This window comes from Rhinopithecus roxellana, chromosome 11, assembly GCF_007565055.1.
Source record: "Rhinopithecus roxellana isolate Shanxi Qingling chromosome 11, ASM756505v1, whole genome shotgun sequence".
Lineage (NCBI taxonomy): Eukaryota > Metazoa > Chordata > Mammalia > Primates > Cercopithecidae > Rhinopithecus > Rhinopithecus roxellana.
Window position 1 is genome coordinate 12,641,706 of NC_044559.1, and position 25,845 is coordinate 12,667,550.

A 25,845-nucleotide genomic window follows, 5' to 3' on the forward strand; every position below is an offset into this window, starting at 1 on the left:
ACCCTGAAGGTCCACTTGGGGTTCTGGCCCTGAACTTCCCCAAGACTGGCCCTCAAACAGGCCACCCTGAGATGTGCTGGGCCCTGAACAGGGGCGCCCCTGGCTGCCTAATTAGGGACTCAGCAGGGCTTGCTAGGAAGCGGCTGGAAAACCTTAGAAGTGGAACAATCACTCCTAATTGGAGTTCTAGGATTCAGCTTAAGAAAACAGCCTCCTTCTCCCCCAGGGACTTTGTTTCTGAAGTATATACAAACAAGTGATAGTTACTCAACATTAAAAACAAAGTTGGCTGAAAATGAAAATTTAAGCTACAATTAAGTTTTCTGAACTTAATTGGGAAAACCCCAAGGGTGGGGTGCCTATGAGTGAGTATGTGCATGAGTGTGTGCAGTGAGTGTGCGTGTATGTGCATGAGTGTGTGTGTGCACGTGTGCCTGTGTGTGGGGCCATGTGTGCAGGCCCATGCATCCACAGAGGGCATGATGGATACTGAGCAGATGGATATCTTTGGGGTCACAGTCATCCTTCCTTTGCTCAGGAGCCTCTCACAAAGTCCTGGATCTAAGTGAGCCTCTTGTGTCTGGATTCCAAATTCCCCAGGGCACTGCCAGGGAAGTGCATACAGGACCTCGCCAGTCCCTTGGTGGACACTGAAACCTCGGAGTTGGAAGGTAGAAGGCCAGAGTTTAGGCCACACCTCCACCCGTCAGCTCCCCACACTCCTTGACCCTCAGTTCCCACCCTTTGCTGGGCATGGAGAAGTCACTGCATATGTGGAAGTGTTTTTCTGCACTCTAAAGCACTCTAGAAATGCCCAAGACAATCCAAGACGGCCCAGCACGGCAGGGAGGGACAGTGCAGGTACCTGCATGCCCCAAAGGTATTGGAATGTGTCAACACATTTACACCACCCAGTTCCCCATGTGCCCCTCCTATGTCACAGACACACTTCCAACACCCAGTGTGTTTGTAAGCCTGTACAAACTCACCAGTACACTATCTTATATCCAATAGCCATTCAACATACAAACGACCCTCACACGTCCTTGTGGACACAGGCGTGTTCAACTGCATGTTTACCTGATATATGCACACAGATGCAAAACCCAGGCAACATTTGCAAATGTTCTATCTTATATTTCTCTTCATCAACACATAACCTCTGCAACAGGCTCAGCCCTACCTCTCATCCCCGATGCATGTCTAGCTCTGCACACCCAGTGCCTTTCAGCTCTGTTATCTTAATTCTGGGACTTTAAGCTCCCAGAGGGGAGGGGATGTGTCTTTTTTCACCTTTCCCACAGTGCCTGGACCAGACCCAGCTCTTCTTTTGTTCATTCACTCATTCCAAAATACATTACATGCATATGTTGCCTATCTGGACGCTCACCATACAAATTTGAGTGAGCTACAGTCATAGTCATGAACTTGAAGAAATGCCACACTCCTGCACATACCAAGGGCTACAGTAAGTGCTGTAGTGGCGCACATACCAAGGGCTACAGTAAGTGCTGTAGTGGCGGTGCAGCGTACCTAGTAAGGGTCGCAGGTATATGTGTTAGAAAGGGCACGGGTGGGGGGGTGTGCATCCAGGGTCCCCAGCAGATGCCTACACACACTCACACACTCGGTGGGCAGCCTACGCAGTGAATCCTGTTGCTATAACAGGCCTGTGGGGGAGGGTGTCTCCGTTTTGCAGAAGTGGTAACTGAGTATGCTGCTAGGTGGCAGAAAGACATCTCAAGCACAAGATCACTTGGGTGGGATGAAAGCAAGGCTTCAGGTAGCAGGTGCCCAAGACCGGGGAGGTGTCCAGGGAAGTGAATCTGGGCCAGGTCGTTTCAGAGGCTGGTTTCTATTTAGGTAAGAGTCCAGGGGGTACCAGGATGAGGGTGTGGTGGACTACACACTCCTGGGAGAGAGAAGGGGATGACCAGGAAAGCCACACCTGGGAAGAAACCCCAGAGGAGAAATTTCCATCCCAAAGAATGTCACCTGAGGAGAAAGATCTTATCCAGGTCACTAAATGTATTTCTCTGAGAAGGTACAACACCATGCAAAGCTCTGAGAGGATTATGGGTCCCTGATCAGCCTGATGCTGGGAAGGCTTAATTCTAGGCTGGGTAGGGTACATAGGCCGGGTAGGTACAGGGGCCTGCAGGAGCGTGCCTCCTGAGGCCTACCTGCTGTCTATGGGTGCCCTTGGGCAGCAGCAGTCAAAGGAAGAGCAGGGTTCGGGGAGGGCAGAGGACCTACCTCCATTTTAAGGGCCAAAGCTGGCCTGGACAGAAGGAGCCAGAGCCTGAGCTTACAGTGGAAGCCAAGTGCTTGGCTCTTACTCCCCACCTGTCCTGATGCTGCTCCTGGGAGACCCACTGCCCGAGTGGCCTCCTAGAAGCCACTAAGGACCTAATGGTCGAGGCTGCCATGGTTCTAGTAAGGTGGGGGTGGGGCGTTTCTCTGTTTTAGGTGCTGCTGCCCTGACACCCTGGGACAATGGTTTCTGTCCTTTTTCCAGGGCATGCTGGGACTGCCCAGTAACTTTCTGAGCCTATTGTTGGCAAATCAAGACATACCTGTGGGTTACACAAGCTGTCCCCCACTCTCTGCAGCGAAGACACAAGCCTTTGCTCTGAAAACACTGAGTGAGCCCTGAGCTTCTGGCCAAGAGTCCTCGGGCCCTGGAGGGAGGCAGGGGGACTATTTGCTCCAAGACGTCTCAGGCTCTTGGGGAAGATGGGCATTCTGCATGTTCTACCAGTTCAGGACTCAAGCTGGAGAAAAGGTACCCCCAACAGATGCATGGGGTGAACGGTTGGGAGAGTGTCTGGATAGGCTGGGCTGCAATGGACAATTAAGAGACCCCAAAGCTGGGGAGCAGGAGAACAAGTGACCCAGAGGAACACGCCTCCCACAAACACGAGGAGAAACATGCAGAGCAGCAAGGGCAGCTCATGTTTACTCAGGGGCAATGAGATCCCAGCACTGTGCTCAAGGTGCTGGCTGGAATGAGCTCTTTAATCCTCCCACAGTCCTAGGGGATGTGTTCTACAGATGTTCTAGTCTCCAGTTCTACAGATGAGGAAACTGAGGCTTAGACAGGGTGAGAAGTCCCGGTGTGTGGAGAAGACAGGAGAGGAAGGGGACAGATGCTGAGAGCAAGCTTGGGAGGGGACCTTTGTGGGGTAAGGGCAACCCCACCTGGAAACCTCCCACTTCAGTTCAGTGCCCAGTCTTCACCTCCTTGATCTCTTCGATGGCCACAAGTCCCCAGCAAGCCCCTTTTGGTCCCCCAGCTGCCCGTGCCTTCTCCCTGCGCGTGGTCTGCTCCCCAGTATGGTCTTCTGGCCTTGCTCCTGAAGGCTGCTCTGTCTCCTAGTACCCATCCTGACACCAAGGACACCGCGGGTGTCAGGGCCTAGGGTTTGACAGGAAGCGGTGTGCTGGCTCCTGGGATCCTTCCCCAGCTCCCAGAATTCCCTCTCAGCAAGGGGTTCTCCAGGCACCCTTTGGGCACCTGGAAGCCAAGGCTGGACTCACAGTCCTTATTCTGAGAGCCCACCCCGGCTGGACCCTAAGGGCCACCTCAACATGGCTCGACTCACAGACCCTCTACCCAGAAACACAGGGGCTCACAGACGCTGACAAACTATAAGTGGACCTCAAGGAAAAAGTCCTTGTGCAAATCACTGGCAGGCTTCAGAAGTCCAGGGTGCAGACTCTCATCACTCATTCCCCAAGAGGGAAATGAAAGTGGGCGCATGGGTGCCGGCCATGCTCACTTCCTCCAGAGCTGACACACGTTGGGACCTCCCCGATGGCTGCAGGAGGGACAGCCCTGCAGCTTCTCTCTGGGACAGACAAGTGGCAAGCACACTTGTGCACCTCTGTCCCCTGACCTTCTCAGGCTCTCCTGTTACAGTGGCCACGCCGGAGGCAGGGATAAGCCCCCAGACAGCACCACCCTCCACAGGGCACAGCAAGGTCTCCAGCTGCAACACAGGGCGAGGACAGGCGGGAGTACTGTACAGATGAGAAAACCAAGGCTCAGACAGAAGGGAGCTGGTGGTGGAGCTGGGTAGAGAGAACCCAACCTCTCGGGCTCAGGAACTCAAGGGGAACCAAATGCCCAGCTAGTTTTGGAACTAAGCCCGTGCTGCAAGGGGATGAATCCACCTGACAGTGATGAAAGCTGCCAGCTACTGAGAGGTTACTATGGACCAGACACCGACCTAAGCGCCTTTCAGCCCCATCTCATTTACTCCCTACCGCAACCCTGCCAGGCAGTGACAGGTAGCTCTACTGCACTGATCAGGAAACAGAGGCTCAGAGAACCTTGGTGACTTACTCATAAATGACAGATGTGGGTTTCATAATTACTTTCTGACACTGTCTTAGGAGGGACACTGGGTGGCCCCATTTTAAGAGCCCAGAGGGTTGGGCAGGGAGGTCTCCCAAGCATCGAGGGGAAGGGAGAGGAGCAGTCACCAAAGCTGCCAACAGGGTAGGCCCATGGGCCACAGAGTGATCACTTTAGGCACAGCGCTGCCAACAGATCTTTCTACCATCATGGGAACATTCCACTGCTGCACTGTCCAACCCGGTAGCCACTAGCCCCATGGGGCTATTGAGAGCGTGAAATGTGACTATTGTGACTGAGGAAGTGAAAACTTAATTTAATTTTACTAATGTATATTTAAATGTATGTGTGGCTGCTATACTGGACAGCATAGTAAATCCCACGCTGCTCCTTACAAGCAGGGAACCCAAGAAAGGCAGGCACTCCTCATGTCACACAGACAACTTAGGGAGCCAGAGCTGGGCCAAGACCTCGAGCCTCTCAATTCCTGCCTGGGTGACCAGGGCTGCCATGTCCCTATGCTCTGGGCTGGCCATTTGACAGATATTGATGCAGCACCCTGCATGGATGCAAGTCATGGACCGCCTGTCCCTCAACTCAGTGTAGTGGGCAAGGGACGACAGGAAGCTACTGATGTATGGCGCTGGGTCCTGGATATGCACAGGAGCTAAGGACCACAAGGAGGCAGTGGCCCTGGGCACTGGGTGTGGGGAATCAGGGAAAGCTTTCTGGGCCATGGCATTAGAGCTGGGCCTGGAAGCAGCAGAAGTGAGAGGCAGGAAAAAGGGCTCCTTGGGCTTCCTTTTTCCTTCCTCTCTGAAACATGCCCCCCATTTTTTCACAGTCCTGCCTCCCACACATAGGGGTTGAACCAGACCTTGCTAAATCTTCTGCACACAATGAAGCTGCCATCAGATCATAAGCTCTTGGGAGGCAGGCAGGGAGCTGGTAAATCACTAGTGCCTCAGGCTCTGACCCAGGGAGCCGGGATTCAATACTGGAGCCCTAGGAGGGTGGGAGACCAACTGCAAGCCCAGAGGTTACCCGCTGGCACACATCCACTCCAGTCCCAGCCCCAGGGAAATGCACACATTGATTTAAAGTCTCCTGGGCCTGGCTAGAATCCCCAGAGGGACTAGAGAGAGACTCCACAAACAGGACGGCCTCTCTTTTCCAGGAGAGCAGAGGGCTGCTGTGGGGAGGTCTGGACAAGCTCCATCCAGTTCCCGGAGCTCCTCAGAAGGCAGAGCTGGCTTCCCTTGCCCCCCACCACGGGCAACCACAAAACAGGAACCCTGAAACAAGACGAGGCTTTCCATTGCGTCAGCAGGGGCAGGGACATTCCCACAGCAGGACGCCGACCTCGTACTACTCCCAACTTCCATGCCCGATTCCTGTCTGCTACTCAGCAACAGCTCTGCTCCTAGAAGCAGGAGGAGTCCCAGTGCCTCCCAGGCTCCAAAGCCTTTGATGGCTCCCCACTGTCCTGAAGGTGTTGCAGCAGCCTCGCTCAACCTCTCCTCAAGTTCCTATTAACCTCCCCCATGTCACCTGGAGGGACATCCTCCTTTCTCTTCAAGCGCCATACCTCTCCTGGTTTCCAAGCCTTTGCAGCTACTAGTCCTCCAACCCAACAGTCCCTTCTCATCCTGCTCATTTCCAAAATCAAGTTCCACCTGGGAAGTGTTTCAGGCCGCTCCAGCCCTAAAGTTACCACTTTTCCCTCTTGCTTCTACAGCTCTTGGGGTGTAGAGCATAGGCCTCTGTTCATTTAATTCTCTCTTGCCATGCTGCACCCTAATATTTTCCACTGCAGCCCCAGATGTGGGTGGTGGCACCCAAAGACATGGCCCAAGCTTCTTTCTCACTTTCCTCTCTCCCCACCTCTCTGGCACAGGACTGGTATTGAGGCCCTGGAGTAGAGTCTACCTTTTAGAGATGCGACAAAGATGAGGCAGAGACGAGACACTCAGGCCCCCAGAGGGGAAGTGACTTGCCAAAGGTCACACAGTAATTTGGCACCAGACTATAGATAATACCGCTTCAGTGCTAGGCGCTGGGAGCCATGATTCTACCAACAGCATGAGAATTATTTGGGGAGCTTTACAAGCCAAATCACAGGGGCCGGGCCTCCCCTCAGACCCAACAACTCACAGGGTGGTTTGGGAGCCTCAGTCTCAGAAAATGTGAGTGTCCTGGCTAAGTCTCCTGTTCTCCATTCACCCAATACATACAAAGCAGCCCCACTGCCCCGGGCCAGGCACTTGTAAAGCCTGGCCTCACACTATGGGGGAGGGGGGCGGGGGGAGCAGTTGGGGAACCCAGCAGGGTCTCTGGGGCTTGGAAAAGCCCCAGGATGGCTCTAAGGAGAAGTCAGGGCCATGGCTGGGGCTACTGAGAGGGAGGAAAAGGGTCATACTTCCTGTGCCTGGCCAGGCAGGGGGGCAGCAGACTGCCTGGCCAGCCCACCCAGGGGTCCTCACCCAGTACTCTAGGTGATGGGGGCAGCTCCCAGCTCTGTGCATCAGTTTGAAAGGGCACACAGCCCATCAGATCCTGGGGAACAAGGGCACTGTGGGCCTCCCCCGAGGGACTCACTATGAGTCCTGGAAGGGCTCCCCGGAAAGGCCTCATTGGTGCCCCGCCCCTGACCATTTTCTCCCTCTGGAGGACTGGAAACCTGGGAGTGTTGCCAAAGGTCCTCGCATCCCTACACTGCCCTGATGGGCCTTGAAGAACCCTCTTTTCGGTGTGCGGGGATCCCTGCAGAAAGCCACCGCATTTTCAGACCTCCCACTTCAGTCAGGTCAGGGCCATGGGAGCTGGAGGTGGCAGAGGCCTGCTGCTGGGGGAGTGGGCACCTCAGGACCCAGGGACAAGGCCATGGGAAGCTAACTCTCACCTCAGGGCTGGAGCAGGAAACCAGGAGGCAGGCACAATGAAATCATAAACCACACGTTCGCACTGGGAGACTGGGATTTGCAGTGGGCCGGGAGAGGGCACTGGCCCCATCCCCGGACTCTCCTGCCATGTGACCTTGGGGCAGGAAGTCCTTTCGGCCCTCCGGCCAGTGGGCTGGCCTTCCTTCCCTGCCTGTGGTGTCTGGCCAGGGAGCTCCCTGGGAAGCTGCAAGTGCTTCGAGGGTGGGGGCCTTGTTTTTCCCTGAGCAGGCTCCCTCGTGAGGCAGCTGCTGCTCTGCCAGGCCCTGGGAGAGTTTCCTCCCGCAGCCGAGGCTTGGGGAAGGAGGGCGAGTGAGGCCCAGCAGATGCTCCGTGACATGGTGTGGCGGGGCAAGAGCAAGGGTGAGGTGCACTCTGTACCAGTCAAAGGTCCCGAAATCCTTCTCCCCGTTGGGCTCGGGCCTGTACCCCTCTCTCTGAGGTGGTGCCAAGGATCCCAGCCACAGGCCCCACTGAGGAGTTCCTTCCCAGCGGAGGAGCCAGCCTCTCCCGAGGGACCCATGCCGCATCGCTCAAGGTAAACACCTCCCTTGCCCAGAGAACCTCGCGCCCGCTCCTTCCAGCTCTGCCAGCACAGAACTCTCTGTTCCTGAGGACCCGAGGCTGAGCTGGCGCTCCTGCCCGATCGATGGATGACTTCACAGGGACTGACGCCTACCGGCACCAAGATTGTCCCTCAGGGAGGTCTGAGGCTGCTCCTGGGACCGCTGCCCACTCGTGCCCCCTGGCTGACCTCTGCTGGATGACAGAGTGCCGGCCGAGGGGTTGGAGACCTGGGACTCATGCCACCCTCTCGCTGGATGACCTTGGGCAAAAGTGAACCTCAGTTTTCTCCCGTGTTAAATGGGAACGCCTGACTGGCCTACTCCTTCCCCGCAGGAGGCTGCCACAAAACAAATGCTAGGGAAACAGGAGGTCTCTTTATCTAACAGACCCACCTGCACTGTTAAACTCATGGGCTCTGAGCTAGTGTCCTCACTGCCCCTCCGTCTTAAGTTAAGCCTCCTGGCCAGCGCTGTCTGTCGTCTATGGAGCTTCCCGTTGTGGTGGACATGTTCTAGAGTCTGAGTTGCCCAACAAGGCGGCTACCAGTCTTTGGTGGCTACTGAGCGCTTGAAGTGTGGTTAGTGCCGAGGATAAGCTGAACTCATCCCTTTAATTAATTTAAATTCACAAACAGCCACATGAGGCCAGTGGCTACTGTACTGAATGGCGCCATCTTAGACCCAGCTCAATCTCTCGTTACTACCTGGGGCAACATTCAGGAAGCCCCGGGGGGGACTTCCGCAGAACCTCTGTGGAAGCACCTTTCTCCCTCTAGCTGCTTGACTCCAGACTAGGGACTCATCTCAGAGTTCCCAGGGACTGCATGGACTGGGTGCTCAACCAATGCAGACTGAGATCTGGAAGTGCTCTTTCGATTTCTCTGCCCCTCTCACTCCAATGGGGAAAACACAACCAACCAGCCTTCCACTCGTGCCATCATCATTCAGCAGCCACTGGGCACCCACCATCCGCCAGGCACCACAGTTGGCACTGGGGCATACGGTGATGAGAAACACGTGGTCCCTGCTTTCAGGGAGCGCACTGGCAGTCAAGGTCTTGCTCCTGTTGGAGCCAAGCCTGGCCTCCTACATCCCCAACTGGATGATCTCGGGCACATCAGTTTTCCCATCTGAAACTGGGGCTCACAAGTCCCTGAGCGCACAGGCTGTGATGAGAACCAAGAAGCATGAGAGAGGCGCAAGGGCTCTGAGCCAGGGGAGGGCTGTGTAGGGCAGTGGAGGCAGTCTTATGAAGCGAGGTGTAAACTCTGTGCAGGCTGCGCTTCCGGTAAAGACCTAGATTCTCACCAAAGCACCGCCGTTTGGTGGTTTCTCACTAAGGAAGTTCAGGGTAAAAATAGCTCAGGAGGGGACTTGAATCCAGCTAGTTGGAGGGTAGTGACTGCCTGGCTTACACACAAAAAAAGGGGAACAGTCTTGTTAGGAGCCATGTGGACCCCAAGACTCACCCCTCCGCCCAATCCCTGGGACAGGGCCTTTCCTCCATAGTGGACAGGAGATAAGCTTCAGGTCCAAAGCCCTATAACTGGGGGAGCCGGAGCCCCCACGTAACATCTGGGGTCACCCTGATTTCAGGATGGCACGGCCTTTTCACCCCAACTCACTCCTCAGCCTGATTTCTCTCCTCAGCCCGATTTCTGTGGCCACTCTCAAGGATGGGCCAATGAGAAGCACACTGGCACCAACTCCATGCCACCTGCCACACAAAGCCTTCCTGCTGGAAGAGCCATCAGCCCTGCTCAGCACTCATCTGGCAGTCTGGTTTGATGGTCAAGGGCAAAGGGCCTGGGTCCCCACTGTAGGAATGACAGTCTCCTGCAGCCCGTCTAAAGAAGTGCCAGCTGACCTCTCCTAGTTTCCCCCTAGAGGGCTTCTGGACCCAGGAACTGGTACCTATCTGGTGCCCACGGCACCACGGCTTGGCTTCTAAGACACCAATACCAAAACCACACGCTCAGAACCCCAGGCAGCCGCCTCTTAGCCCCTATCAAGGGGCCCTCTCTCCAAGGTCTTGTACAAGGTCCTCACAGCCAGGCACCTCCTGAAAGGCTGCTTCCTGCCCTCTGGTGCAAATCCACCTCTCTCCTCCAGCCAGTTTGCCAGCAAACACTTCTCAGAAGTCTATTCTGCACCCACCACCTTTGCGAAAGGCACCCTGCCGCAATGGTGGCATCACCAGTGCCCGTGGGGTCTCTAGGCGCTGGCAGCCTCAGGGCTGCATTCTGACAAAGGAGGAGCTTGAAGTCGAGGACCCTCAGGCACTGCCTCCGAAGGCATCCTGGCCAATTCTTTATTTTTGCAGCGGGAGCCGACTGAGCACAGAGCCTCGTAAAATGTCTGCTGGAGAGCCAACACTTCACCTTCAGGGAGCTGGTGGGGGCGCACTCTGCCCCCTGGCCCCAAAGAGAAATGAAGGCCCCGTCTGTGGGCACACAAAACCGGTCCGGTGCACGCCGGTGCCACTCTCGCCGCCAAGCCTGGGGCTGACACCATGCAGCACACGGCGCTACCCACAATGCACCGGCCCTCCTCTGTCACACACAGGCACGCACACTCACCCCCGCGCCCGGAGGGAGCCCAGGGCCCGGCCCCTGGGCGCCCAGGCGCCGACCCCTCCGGCCCCACACTTACCTAGAAGTTGCACCGGTCGCGGTCCCGCCCTGGCGCCCGCAGGAGCTTGGGGCCCAGCCGGCGGCGGCAGCGGCGAGCGACTCCGGGTAGGATTCAGCCGGCGCCGAACAAAGGCTGCGCGCAGGCAGCGGGCGCCGCCTGCATCCCCGCTCCGCGCCCGGGCGGCGGCGGCGGCGGCGCGGGGGCCCGGGCGGGTCCGGCGCCCGCTCGCTCCGCGCTGCCCGCTCCGAGGGCGCTCCGGCTCCCGCGCTCCCGCTCGCTGCTGCCCGCCACCGCCGCCGCCGTCCGGCTACCGCACCGCACACATCAATTATTCATCGCCCGTCTCCAGCTTCCCGGGCGAAGCCAATCACAGGCGGAGGCTCCGCTAATGGGGCCGCCGCCGCCGCCGAGGAGGCAGCCAGCCGCGCGCCCGGGCGCAAGCGACAGCCCTCCAGGGACAGGGATGGGCCGGGGGCGCGCGGGGGGCGGGGGCGCACGGGGCGCGCCGGAGAAACTTCCCACGGCCCGCGCTCTGCGCCGCGCTCGCGGACCCTGCGGGCGTGACCACCCACCCTGCGTGTGCCCGCGTGGGGCTGGGGGCTCCGGGGCAGGCCAGGCCAGCCACGGCGGGGACAGGGGAGGGAGGGAGGAGGAGGAGGAGGAGGAGGAGGAGCGCGGGAGGAAGATGAAAGGCGAGCAGACCTGCCTTGGCGTCTCCAGGGAGCCCCGGCTCGCGCGCGCCCTCCCCGCCCCGCGAGCCTCGCAGTCCGCACCCCCGCCCCCCAGCCCGCCGCCCGCACTCACTCGCGCGCGCAGACCGTCAGCCCAGCCACTTCGCTGCGAGGGAGCGCGAGCGAGTATGAATCGGAGGCAGCTCACATTTCAAACTTGCACGCAGGGGTGGTGCTGGTGCACGCCGCTGCCGAGCGAACGCACGACCCGACGAGCAGCGCTCCAGCCTCCGGGCGGGGGCGGCGACCAGGCCCCTTTCCTTCCCCCGCCTAGGCAATTAATTGGAAGCAACACTTGTGCGAGTGGGGCTCCCGGAGCGCTATCGCCCGAGGAGGCCGCCGGGAAGGCGCAGGCGGTGGATGACTTCGGGTGTCTCCCGCCCCCCAGCGAATCCTCCCAAGTGGGCATGCTAATGAGGGTCCACGGCGGGGAGGGGGTGGAGGAGGGAGCTGAACTGGAGGGGGCCTCGGCCGCGGGGAGGGGAGGGAAGGGCGGGGCTGGGAATCCAGACTAAATCTCGGTTTAAAGGATTTTCGGAACGGGCTACGGGGTGGAGAAGGTAGGCGGCCCGGCATTTTACTTCCCTGACCCTGGGTGCCCTGGCACCCCCGGGATTCCCGGAGCGAGGGGCCCAGGACAGGGTGAACACGCGCACGTACGCTCCGGCTCCCCGACTTAGGGGAGTTCCTGTGACCAGGAGCTGGCTGCAGGAGGGAAGCCGGGGGCGGCTGCGCGCGGCCCTGCCCCGCCCCGGGAGCTGCTGCCTTCCTGACATTGCATCCTGTGGTGACCGAGGCCTCTTCCTTCCAGCCAGTCTGTCGCAAGGGCTCCGGCCTTTGAGGGCTTGCTCACCCCCCACCCCTCTGCCCCTTAGACACCCCTGGAAGCCCACCTGCTGTCTCACCTCCAGAGATTTTCGCCCCTCCCTTTTTCGTGGGCACTCCCTGTCATTATTCCCCCCTCGGGAGAAACTGCATTTTATAGTTCCCTCCCCCAGTCCCACCCACCTGCCTGTGAAAGTTGCTTATATGGTGACCTAACTGCCCCAAACAATTAGGAAGGTAAGTGAGGCCCCATCATTCATCCCCAAAGAAGGGCAGCCATTGACTGTCTTTAAAATCTCCTCTGTATTGGACTGCGGTGCCCTACTGCCCTGGCCAACACTGGGAGCTGACCAGGGTCACTGGCGTTTGAGGTGGCATCTCCTGACTCCATCCCCTCTTCTCAGCCTCAGCCTCTGGCTGGCCCCTAAACCTTCCTGCCGGCCCTGGAAGTGGCTGAGACAAATCACTTATCTAGAAATTATATTCTTGCTCCTTGTTTGACATAAATCCTTAGCAGGCTCTAATCCCACCCACTGCCACTTGAAATATCGCTTTCAGGATGGCATTTGGAAATGCAGTTGTCATGGGCTTTCCCTCCGAGGAGCTGGTTAAATGGATTAATTCGTACTTCATAACTTGCGCCTTTTGGACATGAACTAGCTTCCTGCAAGGGAAATTAATTGGCATCCCCTTACTGGCAGGCCAACCCCAGGGCAGCCAGGGGAAGGACTTCCCTTCAGCTTTGCACAAAGTCCAGGCTCTGCTCATTCTCACCTCCATCTTATCTCCTTGTAGGTTATTATGGCTTCTTTGGGGACAGTCATTTACTCACTGAGACATCCATTGGGGCCCTGCCCTCCCAAGCAGCACTGCAGGCAGGGGTCCAGTGAAGACTTGCCCATCTCCCCACTGCAGATCCTCCAGATGACTGACCTACTCTAAAGCCCACTGCTCAGCAAGTGACACCCAGAAAACAGATGGGGTGGGACAATATGGCTCAAATGTTCCAAGAGAACACTTAGGATGTACCTAAGATCTAGTTTCTACCGTTAATCTGGTTTTACACAGTGTCAGCACTTGGACCTCCATTATCCAGAATCCAAAGAGCCACCATCCGAAATAACCAGAACACACCCCCTTCCCCATTCTGTGCAATGACAGTTCACTATTCTAATCTGATCCTTAGGGCTTTCTGAGCCACCGAAGACCCGCATGTTTGGGACTTCCAAATTAATTTTTGAAGTATCCTATATATGTTGGTACCATGTGGCCAGCCCCAGAGGCTGAGTTCAGCAAAACCACTTTGGTAGGTTGAGCCAGAATCTGGACTGGAATTGAGCAGAGGTTTACACCAGAGGGACACAAACCTGGTGGCACTGCCCAGGAAACTTTAATAAGACAACCTGCCAGTCTCCCTACCCCATCTCCGTGTTCTCCCAGGGACCCACTCTGGGAAGTCATAGAGTGGGGCTGGAGAAGAGAATTAATATACGCTCCTCTGGCTAGAGACTAAAGGTTTTAGACTTTCCCCAGGTAAGCCAAAAAAAAAAAAAAAAAAAAAAAAGATAAATACTCTTCACTAGATTTACGTAATTAGGAAAACAAATTGTTTTCAAGCATCTATTCACCAGACTGCGCGGGAGGCCTCCAGGCCAATGCTGGGGTTTTCAGATGCTAATTTCAAGGCTCTCTCAGCCCATTTGGTTAGCAAACTCTTTCTAGTTACAAGCCTTGGGTCTACAGAAATATGGGCACTCCAACTAGTCTCTGCTTCAGAGGGCTTTCTCCACTTGTTCCGAGTTCCAACTCCACTTCTCCAACTTCCAAAGATTTGCTCAAAAGCCTGGGGCCCAAAGCAGCCTGCTCCACCCCCCTGATAAGGATCTACAGCAAAGAGGCCACAGACAAAGGCGCTCTCCACCTCAGCTCGCAGGCACTCCGTGAGCTCTCTGAGTGACCTCGGCAAGGGGGGCATAGCCCCAGGGGAATGACTTGGGAGAGAGAAGAGAGAGAGAAGAAAGGAAGAAGAAAGGGCGAGTTGCAGCCCCCGCGCTGTGGCTCCTTGATGAATGCCCGCCAGCGCTAGGGAGGCCTGACTCGGGGATCAATAGCGGGTGGCTTTTCTCGCGGGTGTTTGAACTCCTCCTGCCGTGGGCCCTGGCGACGAGGAGCCGACGATAAATCACGGCGCTTCAGCGGGGAAGGCGATGGTAGCTTGCTCGGGAGAGCAAGGGGAGGGAGGATGCTTTACCCAGCTGGAGGAGCCTGCCATGCAGAACCCACCTCTGCAAGACCAACTGGTTGGGGTTGGGGTGGGGGCGGGAGGGGACCCTTTCAGTCTAGCTGGTGGCGCAGAGAGGGGCCTTCTCCAGGGCTCCCCTGTTCACCTACAGAGGGATAGGCCTCTTGGATCCTGTCCCAGCATTGCCCAGTAAAAAGAGTCAAGCCACTTAGAATGTAGGTCACCCAGGGGTCAAAGTGGCTCTGGGCTGGGTCACCTCCTGTATAAGGCTTTGTATAGTGGGAGGGCTGGGGGCTGAGAGGCCACTAGCAAGGAAAGACCAGCATACAAAAGCTAAGCTCCCTCTGACCGCTGAGAGGGAGAACAATGAAGCCAGGGACGGCTCTGCTGGGCGCCGGGTTCTGAGCCACAGAGCTCTTCTTCAGGCAGGGTCTGCTGATTCAGCAGAGCTGAGCAAGGATCCTATGACTTGGAGATGTCACCCATGCGGGCGGTAGGCGCTCTGAGGGAGGGTGAGGTGGACAAGGAAGCCCCAGCCATGTGTTCACGTGAGAATGACAGGCATGAGCTCAGGCCCTGGGAGCTGCCGGGGCCATCCACCTTCACATCCCTGGTCCTTCTCAGGATGCATGGGAGTGCAGGGCACAGAGTGGGCATTTGGGGACCTGGCCATGGAGCATCTGTCACACAGCCAGCTCAGTTGCCCAAGGAAGGCTCAAACAGCAGCCCTGGGAATGAGACAACTCAGGGTCTCTGCCTCCAGAGACCCCCTCCTGGGGCTTCTGACCATCTCCGAGGGGTCAGGGAACAAACTTTCATGTGTCTTTATGACACTGTTCTCTCTGTCCCCCCTCCCTTTCCTCCCTTGTCCTGGTCAACCTCCTCAAGTCTTCACTTAGTCTTTAAGATGAAAGGCACAGTTGCAGTTGAGCTCCTGGCCAATGCAGGCGTCCCCACCAGACCTCAGAACCCTACCCGTGTCCACACACGGGGTCACAGAGCTAGGGGCCCAAGCAGGATCCTGGCCTCTGCTCTCCTGGTGTAATATGCAGCTCGTGGTTACTCACTTTCAGGCATTTTCCAAATACTAACAATCCTCACCACCAGTCCTTTCTGATAGGGGCTATTTCCACCGTACAGAAACTAAAACAGAGGCGCAGGGAGGTTTAGACAACTTGCCCAAGGGTTTAAACGACTTGGCAATCCAGTTCAAAAGTATGCACTGATAACCATCACATATTCCCAAAATGGGACTCTAAGATCCAGAGAAGGAAGGTGACCTCCAGGTCACACAGCCAGTTAGAGCTGTGATGAGAGCTCATGTCCCCAACTCTATTTTATATTCTTTCCCTCATACCACATTACAAATACTGAAATATTTCTTGCTTCATGTGTTTCTTTTTAGAGTTTAGCATCTATGCATTTGGAAGCATTCATGTGACATTTTGAGTTTGCTGGGGCTCCACCTGAGTGGAGGACAGGGGCACGATGCACAGCGAGACCTCCATGCCTCTCAGCCTCCTGCCACTGCACCTCGCTCCCCTTCCTGGGTGTATCCTCCAGCAGGGTCACTTATCCTGGACCCAGGCTGCATTCCCAGCAGTCTGCATTTGGCTTCCACCCAAATCCTATAATCATTTCATTTTGAAAACAATACCAACCCATGCCCCACACTTCCACTCAGGACCTCCGAGAAGTTCTATAAGGGCAGGGTTACTGGGGTTCCAGGAAAGCATACTACCAGACTGGAGAAGAGAGGATTCTGAGGGGAGGGGACCCATGAACCAGACACAGAATGGTCATTCAGAGGAGCCTGCTCAGCCCTGGGCTACCGAGGTAGGTGGGGAGCCTGGTAGGGCTTGGGGCTGCCCCCAGGGCTGGGGTGGAGACAGGAAGGAACTGGCCATGCTCTCCTGGCTAACAGAGGGGCTGTGGAGGAAAGGGAGGAGCCTGGATTTGGAGGCTGAGGCTCAGGAGTTCTGACTAGCTGGTGGCCCTGACGAGCTGTTAGGCTTTCTGAGCCTCAACCTCCTCCTTTGTAAAATGAGGGTGAGACCACCTAACACCAGGTTCTAGGAAAGACCAACTGAGAAGCCATCGTGTTAGAGAGTGAACTGGGTCCCCACAAAAAATGTTGAAGTCCTAGCCCCCAGAACCTGTGAATGTGACTTTATTTGGAAGGAAGTAGGGCCTTTGCAGATGACCACGTTAAGATGAGGTCATTAGGGTGGGCCTTAATCCAACAGAACTAGTGTCCTTATAAAAAGAAGTTTAGACACAGAGACATGCACGCAGGGACAATGCCACGTGAAGACTGAAGTTATGCTGCCACAAGCCAAGAAACTACCAGAAGCAAGGAGAGAACCCTGGAGCAGATCCTTCCCTAGAGCCTTCTGAGGGACCTTGGCCCTACTGACAACTTCCTCTGGGCTTTTAGGTCTCCAGAACTGTGAGAGAGTGAATCGCTATTGTGTAAGCCACCAGCTGTGTAGCACTTTGTTATGGCAGCCTTAGCAAACTACAACAGACAATCCTGTTAAAACAACCTAAGTCACAAAACATTCTTCACTGAAGACCCTTCCTCATGTTGCTCTGGCTCCATTGGTATAAAATGCAAGTCCTTGTGGCTGAGCCGCCACGTGACCCAGCCTCCAGCCTCCATCATCTCTCTAACCTCATTTCCCTCCAGTCCCCCTCGGCTTACTCTGGTCCAGCCTCGCTGCCCTTCTAGCTGTGAATGCACCCGATGCACCTCCAGGGGTTCTGCCAGGAATGCTCTTCTCCAGGTGGCCCCAGCTCCATCCCCACATCCCTGCCTCCTGCAGGCTTTCCCTCCGCGGACCCGTTAACCAGGAAGCCGCCTCCACCACGCTGACCACAACTAAGCCCCTCCTGACATGCCTGTGAGTCTCCTGATGTGGCTTTCTCCTTAGCATTTACGGCTGGTGTATTTCAATTATTTACCTTGTTTAACGCTGTCTCCCTCACTAAAAGGCAAGCTCCATGTCAACTCGGACTTTCATCTGTTTTGGATGTGTTATATTGACAGTATCTAAAATATGCCAGGCAGATGCTTGATAAATATTAGCTGTATGAATGAAACAAGGACCAGCTGCCCGAATGAATGAGTGAACCAAGAAATGATTGAATGCATAGCAAACAATCACAGCCTCTAAGGGTGTGTGGTGGCCCTGCTGCCCTGCTCAGAGCCTAGGTCTCCAACCTGCTTCCTAGAACCTGGGTTGTTTCTCAGGGGCAGGCAGCCTGTTCAGACAGGAAGCTCAGGCTGGTTAACAAAGGGGCTGCCGGAGGTGGTGGGGAGCGTGCCACCCAGGTCTCTAATGAATCTCTTCCCATTGATTTCTGGAGTCGCCTCTGAAGGGAAGGGACGGCAAAGGCAGCTCGAATGTCCGTGCCTCAGCAGTCCTGGGGTTTCATTGCTTCTCCCAGACCAAAGCTTTGATGGGGGCTTCCGGATGGCCCCAGGGTTGGACTGACATAAGCTCCCCGCAGTTGGAAATGCAATTTGCCTTCCTGCTGGACTGTCTATCTGCCTGCCTGGCTGTGCAGCACACTTCCCTGTCTGGGCTGGAGCAGCCAAATTCCGTTCCTGATGCTTCCCAGACAAAGGCTCACAAGGCAGCTGAGCACAAAGCTTCCACTTTGCAGTGGAAGAAAGTGAGGCTCGCTTTGGGAAAAGACTTGGGGCCACTCACACACTCTGGCCCAGGCTGCAGGATCAGGCAGGGCTGCAATACCAGGTGTCCCATTCCATCGGACCCACTGTGCCTGGAAACCATGTGTGGCCTATTCCTTCTAGCCCCTTTCTTGACAGAGCCTCTACCTATCCATTTGGAATCGCCAGCTCAATCGACATCAGAGTAAAGAGGCCCTTGTTGCCCTCTTCAAATGAGGAAACTGAGGTTCAACGAGGGGGTGGGGACTGCCTCCAGTCACATGGCAAATTAGTTGTAGAGCCAGGACTAGAACCCCAGACTCCTGGCTTGTTCCTGGGCCCCAAGCTGTCTCTCCTGGTACTGTATTCCTGCCAACTGCAGCGTCCAGGGCATGCCCTGCAAACTGTAAAGCCCTAGGCAGATATGCTCTTCTAAAGGACTCTTGTCCATCAGTTGCCTCTTTTTCCCAGCACAGTGTGGGATTCTGATGGGATGGGTCTACCCTACTCGGTACCTCCTACTCACAGGGAGGTCAGGGCTAGATCTGGACTTGTTGGCTCTTTCCTTCCCCTACTGTGGGAGTCACGTGCATCCTGAAGATGGGTGGGGGAACCTGATTTGGGCTCAAAAGAAGGAAGGAATTTCTGATAGTCAGGGCTGCGAGGGAGTAGCAGGGAGCAGCCTGTCACCTGAGGTGTATGAGCTGAGGATGGAGAATTACAGAAGGGACCCTGTACTGGTGGGCTTATGGCTTCTGAGGTCTGCTGTGGGGTGCTAGGAGAGGTAAAAGTAGAGGTAAGGTGGTTGAGAAGCAAGCCCCAGCACCTCGGTGTGCTCTGGGCAGTAATTGCGCACTTTTAGGAACCTCCCAAGCCCATGAAAGTTTGCCAGGAGTCCTTCCATCACCTGGTGTGACCTTCCTGCCTTCCTTTCACCATCACCCTGTGTGAGAGGAGGTTCTCCGAGTGCCTGCTCCCTTCCAGCCCCTTGTTCCTGGTCCATGGCAGACGAGGGGAGCCAGCGGCTTCCTTCATTCCCCAGTGTGGTCCCAGGTATCCCCCACCTCCAGGGGCTCTGGACATGAGCTGACAGGCTGCATAGGAATGTCTGGGGGAAATCCAAAAGTGGCCGCCAGGACAGGGCAAGGAGTGGGAGGCCTGATGTTGAAATCAGGACCTGTAGAGCTGAGCTCGCAAAAGTGCGTGCTCCTTGGCCCGGGAGGCCAAGTCCCCAACTAAGACAGATGCTACCCGGAAAGAGGCTTGTGAGCTTGCTGTGTGACCAGGTGCAGGTCACTGTCCCTCTCTGGACCCTAATACCCTCTCCCCAAATAAAGACATCTAGTGTAGATGCCATACCTCTCTTTGCTGCCGGGGGCGCTGGCCTCCCCAAGTGTGGCTGGGTAGGCTCCAAGAAGAAATGTCATTATTGAACTGACTCCTGCTAATTCCTTGTAAAGGCTGGAGTAGTCTGACAGGTGGACCAGGCAAGAGGTCTACAACACACATCATTTTGTCAAGGCAAAGACGCTGGTTCCAAGGTAGCAGGCCCTCTATGGTTCCATTCTCCTATATTTATTTGCGGTTTATCTGTTAAGTACATTTACCCATTAAGTATGTTAAATGTTTCTTGCATGACTAATGGATATTCACCAAGTTATTCCACAGTGGTGGGATGTCAGCTTTACTTTCTTTATAATTTTCTGTATTCCTTGATTGTCCTATACATAGTATGTATTATTTTTGTGCTTATAAGAAAAATTCCATAAAACCACTTTCATTTCAGAGTGAAATCCAAAGTTAAGACATTTTTCCTGGGAAAGGTATTGTGTACCATCTTCAGAACTGGTAAGTCAAGAGTCAAGCATAAAACAGCCATGTCACCATCTGAGCTTCCGAGGCCCAGGGAAGGGTGTGGGCACGAGGCACTGCCGGGGAGTCACCTCTGCTTCTCTCCCTCCACACACGGCACATTTCCACCCCAGCAGACTCGTGTGCTGGCAGCTGCACCAGCCTCCAAACTGTGTTCTCTGCCTCTAGCACCCAGGTCCCTCCTCTACCTGCTGAGGCAAACCTGACCACATCATCCCTTGTCTAAAACCTTCCTTAGCTCCTCAGGGGTGTCAAGATCAAGTTCAAACTTTTTAGATTGGCATTCAAGGCCTCAAATGATGTGGTCCGTAGAAGTGTCATGCCTGGTCTCCAGGAGGACCATCTTGCCGCCCTCAGCCTGGGTTGCTCGCGCCTGATTCCCCCGGCAAGTCCCTTAAAGACATATATACACTCTGGTTTGCCCAACTTCACTGGAGTCCCTGCTCTCCCAAAAGATCCATATACTGATCAAAGTGTTGGGCAGCAGCTGGGTGCCAGCCTGCAGCTAGGATGGGAAACTGCCACAAATCCAGGGGTGGCAGAGGGCAGCTGAGGCCCGCCCCCAGCTCCCTACCAATCTGGGCTTTTCCAGGGAATGAGGAGCCAGGTCCCTGCTGATGAATTTGAAAGGGAGGGTGAGCTGCAGGCCAGCAGTCTGCGGTGAAGCGCTCCAGGAAGGGAAAAAAATCAGGCATGGTGATCTCAGCCCCGGGGATGCTATGGTTTGGGGTTGCTGTGGTCTGAGTGTTTGTGCCCCTCTAAGTTAACGTGTTGAAATCTAATCCATTGTGATGGTATGAGGAGCTGGGGCCTTTGGGAGAGGATTAGGTCATCAGGAATACACCTTCATGAATGGGACCAGTGCCTTATGAAAGAGGCTTGAGGGCGCTCTTTGCACCTTGTGCCATGTGAGGACACAGCCAGAAGGTGCCATCTACGGCGAGCATGCCCTCACTGGACATCAAATCTGCCAGAGCCTTGATCTTGCCTCCACAACAGGGAGTGATCAATTGCTATTGTTTATAAGTTACCCAGTAGAAGGTATTTTGCTATAGCAGCCTGAACAAAGGCAGGGGCCAAGCAACGCTGCCTGTTCCCTGCCTCAGTTTCCCCAGCTGCAATGCAGGCAGTATTCTGGGAGGTACAGTGGGAAGATCCAGCCCTGGGAACCAAGCCAGTGCTTCTGCTGCTCCCCCTCAACATGGGGAGCCCATGCCCACCTTGGGCCCCAGACAAACCTGGGAGTGTGGTGTGTAATTGAATTTGGCCTAATTACCTAATTGCACTGAGGAACAACCAGTACTGACAGAGGCCTTGGTGGGGTGGGGTGGGGGGGCTGGGGCTGGAAGTCAGGAGCCAAGAGGCAGCCTCCAGATTCCCCAGACATTCCTGGAACCAGTACTGGGCATCAGTACTTCATATCACTTAGCCCCTTGGATGCTTGGAACCCCGGGGACAGGTGGTGCTGTTCCCATTCCACAGATGAGGAAATGGAGGCTCAAAGTGGCACACCTTGCACAGGGACACTAACTCAGAAGAAGCAGGAGGGGGTTTAGCTCACATTCCTTCTGCACCTGCATCTTAATATTTTCGTAAAGCTGAAAGGAGAGGATGTACATGCAGTATTTTGCCCAGCGTCTAAAACATGGCAACTCCTTAATTGATTTGCAGTAGTAGTAGGATGATGTTAGGGTTTCACATAAGGAGATGGTGGCAATAATAGCAGGAGTAATGCCAGCCTTGCCCCTGGTACGATGAGGGATGCTGGGAAGATTGCATCCCCCACCCTGTGCCAGTCGCTTTTCAGGTTAAACTGGGGCTTGGACTAGGTGATCCTCAAAGCCTTCTACACTCTGACATTCATGGCAGAGAGGAACAGTAACAATAATGTTACCTGTGAATTATTATGTACCTTGTGATCTCCAAAAAGACATTGTCTTCCTGCTTCCCCTTTCCTGTCCAACACACAGTATCCTCCCCTTCCCATACGAGCCATCTTCCTCCCATAAGTGATTTTTGCGGGGGTGCAGGGGTACTACCCACTCACTTATTCTGTCTCAGTCATTGGGATGTAGCAAACAAGACACTGAGTTTTCACTACATACAGGACACAGTTTTTCCTTATATCCTCCCATTTAATCCTCAATACAAACAGCACCAAGCGAGGGTTACAGGTAGCCCCATTTCCTGATGCAACAGCTGAGGCTCAGAGAGGTTTAGTCAGTTCCTTAAAGTCACACAGCTCTAAAGCAGGAGAGCAGGAGGCAAGCTCAAGGTGGCCAACCTCCACTAGATTCTCCAGAAACTGACCCTCCTCCCATCAGTCAGGGGTCCATTGCTCCTCAAATGATTTCAGCCCAATGCCTCCCGAGATCCAGCCTCAGCCTCACTGGACTGGCTGGCTGCACTGGAGTGGTCAATAGCATTAAAACACCAGGCACGGCCGGGCGCGGTGGCTCGCGCCTGTAATCCCAGCACTTTGGGAGGCTGAGGCGGGTGGATCATCTGAGGTCAGGAGTTTGAGACCAGCTTGGCCAACATTGTGAAACCTCATCTCTATTAAAAATTGTATTTTAGCCCTGTGTGGTGGTGTGTGCTTGTAATTCCGGCTACTTGGGAGACTGAGATAGATTTACTTGAACCCAGGAGGCGGAGGTTGCAGTGAGCCAAGATCGTGCCACTGCACTCCAGCATGGGCGACAGAGCGAGACTCCGTCTCAAAACAAACAAACAAAAAACACCAGGCTTCCTAGGCTGGGCATGGTGGCTCACACCTGTAATCCCAGCACTTTGGGAGGCTGAGGCAGGCGGATCACCTGAGTTCAGGAGTTCAAGACCAGCCTGGTCAACAAAGTGAAACCCCATCTCTACTAAAAATACAAAAATTAGCCATGGTGGCGGTTGCCTGCAAGCCCAGCTGTTGGGGAGGCTAAGGCAAGAGAATGGTTTGAACCTGGGAGGTGAAAGTTGCAGTGACCCGAGATCGCGCCATTGCACTCCAGCCTGGGTGACAAGAGTGAAACTCTGTCTCAAAACGAAAACAAAAACAACAAAAAAACTCCAAGCTTCTTGCAGAATCACAAGTGCTGGCAGTTCTGGGTGTGTGTCACAGGTATGGCCTCAGGTGGCCCCTGTGTAGCAGCTGTCCCCTTGGTGGGGCTCGGCACTCTGGTGCCCCTGATCACTTCCGTATCTTCAGTGAGATGCCATCTTTGTGTCACCTGCCTAGCTGTGTGGACGTGTGACTCTGACACAGAGCAAAGGCACCCCAGGAGGAGGCATAGGACCAGAACCTCAAAACCTAGCCTAGGTCCAAGCAGGGCATGAGTGTCCCCGGAGGAGGGGTCCGCACCCTTGGACTTGACCCATGGGGCCACTTCGGCACCTGTGCCCTCCTTCTTTAGAGGGGCAGTGTCTTTCTTCTCTTTTGTTTTTCTCCTCCCACAGTTCTTCCCATTTGGAGAGGGAGGAGAACCAGGCACAGAGGCCCTGTCTCCAGGGTATGACACTCAAATCTCTCCCTGGAGACCACTGGGACACCTGCACATCCTCGTGCTTCCACACGGGTGGACAATCAAGCACAGGCACCACCTCTACCGCATCCAGCGCGCTTCAGAGCGCTGGCTTCCTGGCTTCCCCAGGGAGCTCAACAACACACCACTTTCCCGACATCTGTGCAGGGAGGAGTTCCCATTTTCTCTCTTCCGAGACCCTTTTGAACAGACATGGGCCCTGCACACAGGAGGGCCCCTCGCCTCCTGGCAGACGCTTAATTGGGAGGAAGTGATTCTAAACATCTGGGGCGCACATCTGAGAGTGGGCTGAAGACCACACGGAGCCTGGAGGAAATGGGAATGTATGCAATGATGTCACTTCCTTGGCTGAGGGTCCTCAGGAGGGGGCAGAGCTAAACAACAGCAGGCATTTCTGGGGGCGTGGCCCAGGACTGGAGCAGGGCAGCAGCCCGTGAGCAGGCAGCCGGTCATCTAGAGCAGATGCTGCAGATGACCCTGGCAGAGCCGAGCAGCAGGACCCATGGTGCACGGAGCAGTGCTCCCAAGGGGAAAGGGGAGAGACAAAGGAAATGGGGGAGAGAGGGACAGGAGAAGAAAGGAGACAGAGGGAGAGTGAAAGAGAGGAAGGAGAAAGCGGGGCGGAGAGAGAGAGAAAGAGCCAAAAGGACAGAGGCAGAGAACTGTTTTGCTCAGCCGGAGCCTCCCGGGGCAACCCAAGGAGGAGGGCAGCATCCCCACACAGGGTGCAATCAGCCAGTTCTGATCCTGGCTCAGTCCCTCCCTAGCTGTGTGACCCTTGGCATGGGACTAAACCTCTCTGAGCCTCAGTTTCCGCATCTGGAAAAAAGGCACAGGGGATCCCCGTTGCGGGCTGTTTTAAGTCAAGGGGCTCACCTATGTAAACTGATGGCAGATGACTGTCCCCTCACTGTTGCAACTCAGTCCAGGTTGGAAACTTCCTGCTGGAAGTGGCTGGTTCCGACTCTCTGCTTCCCCACCCCACAGTGTGGTTCTGTGTTGTGGGTCTGTTGACACCATCTTTTCCTAAGCATGTCCCTGCCAGGTCTGGGTCTGTGAGCTCCTTGGGAGTACAGGGTCCCCTAAGCACGGATCACAGAGTCTGCACATAATAGCTACCCATGAGCTCACGCTGAAGGGGTGAATTTAGCTTATCCTGTGCGCTGAGTCTCTGCCGTCATTATAATTATGTGCCTGTTTGAAAGGCAGATTGCTAACGTTTCCCCCCAGTAATTCCTGTTTCCTGCAGAGACAATAGTGTCTCTTCATCCCAAACAGGTGAGACTGGGTCCTCTGGAATTCCCTACAGGAGTCCAGCCCCAGGCAGTGTTTCTCACCTGGCCAGCCTCAACAAGCCAGGAAGCTTTCCTAGGAATATAATGAAGCATCTGTTAATAACTCTTCAAGGAAAGCCTCAGCCAGACTTCCCGAGCTCTGGGTTCTGTGTCTCTCTGGGCCCAGAACAGCACAGGCAGCCGGCAAGGAGGCTCTGCTTCCCTCCAGCCATCTGCCTGGCCACCGCCCTGTCCCCAGTGAGGGGAATTACCACCTTGCAGAGCTTCCACTGCAAAACACAAACACCTGGTTGCCTGGGCCGCACCTTGTCAGAGTGAGGAGATCCAGATGGTCCCTGGAGAGACAGCTGGGTTACCATGGAAACAGAATTGCTGCTGCTCCAGCCAGGAGAGCTGGATTCTAGATCTGGGGGACCCCAAGCTCAGAGGAGAGAGTGATTTGCATAGAGTCACATAGCAAGTAGGTCTCAGAGCCTGCACTGTAAAGCAGGACTTCAAAATAATCAGAACTATACATGCAGAGCCCTCATGAGATGACAGTTTATGCTACATACTTGGTACCTATCATTTCATGAGAGGCTGGGAGATGAGGCCGGGGATACATATAGCTTGGAAATCGCAGAGCTAAACCAGACCCACGTCAGCCTGATCTTGAAGCCTAAGCTCAGGTCCCTGCCCTAGACTACCCCTCATTCTGGTTTCCAGCACTGGGCTCTACATAGCCTGAGACTAGCCCCATACCAGAAGCTAGCTGGCCCTGACTTGGGGACCATTGAAAGGGTGGAGGCAAGGAGGGGCTAGGGGCCTGCAGGCAGAGACCCATTTCCAGGGCCTGAACCCCCACCTCCGAGCCCTTGCTCTGCCATGTACACTGACCTGGACAGCTCACAGGGGCAAGAGGGCAGGGGTCTGTTGGCCTGAGCCTTCCTCCCTGCCCCTGTGTGCCAGATGGGCCCTGGGAACAGGCGAGAGGCACATTCACAATGAGTCTGATCCCAGGGAAGGAGGAAGAGAAGAAGGCACAACCACGGAGGAGGAGAAGGAGCACTGTACTTGGGGTTGGGGCAGGCCCAGGTCAACACCCCTCCTCCCCCAATCTCTTGATTCTTCCTTCTTCTCTTCAGACTCACGGGCCCACACATCCATCCACTCAGAGCTATGTCTTCACTAAT

The 25,845-nt window shown here is 55.3% G+C and overlaps 1 protein-coding gene across 11 annotated transcripts in view; it reads right to left on the reverse strand.

Annotated features, from left to right (window-relative positions):
* ZMIZ1 (zinc finger MIZ-type containing 1) overlaps window positions 1-25,845 on the reverse strand; it is a 241,568-nt gene that overhangs the window by 57,551 nt on the left and 158,172 nt on the right. Inside the window, exon 1 of one of the 11 annotated variants that reach the window (XM_030940493.1) lies at window positions 11,304-11,685. The exons of 9 other annotated variants lie outside the window; for them this stretch is intronic. The gene's annotated coding sequence lies outside the window, so the exon portion shown is untranslated. Of the gene's footprint in view, window positions 1-10,517; window positions 11,169-11,303; window positions 11,686-25,845 lie in introns of those variants that run through there. One more of the 11 variants, XM_010363251.2, reaches the window with a different exon arrangement.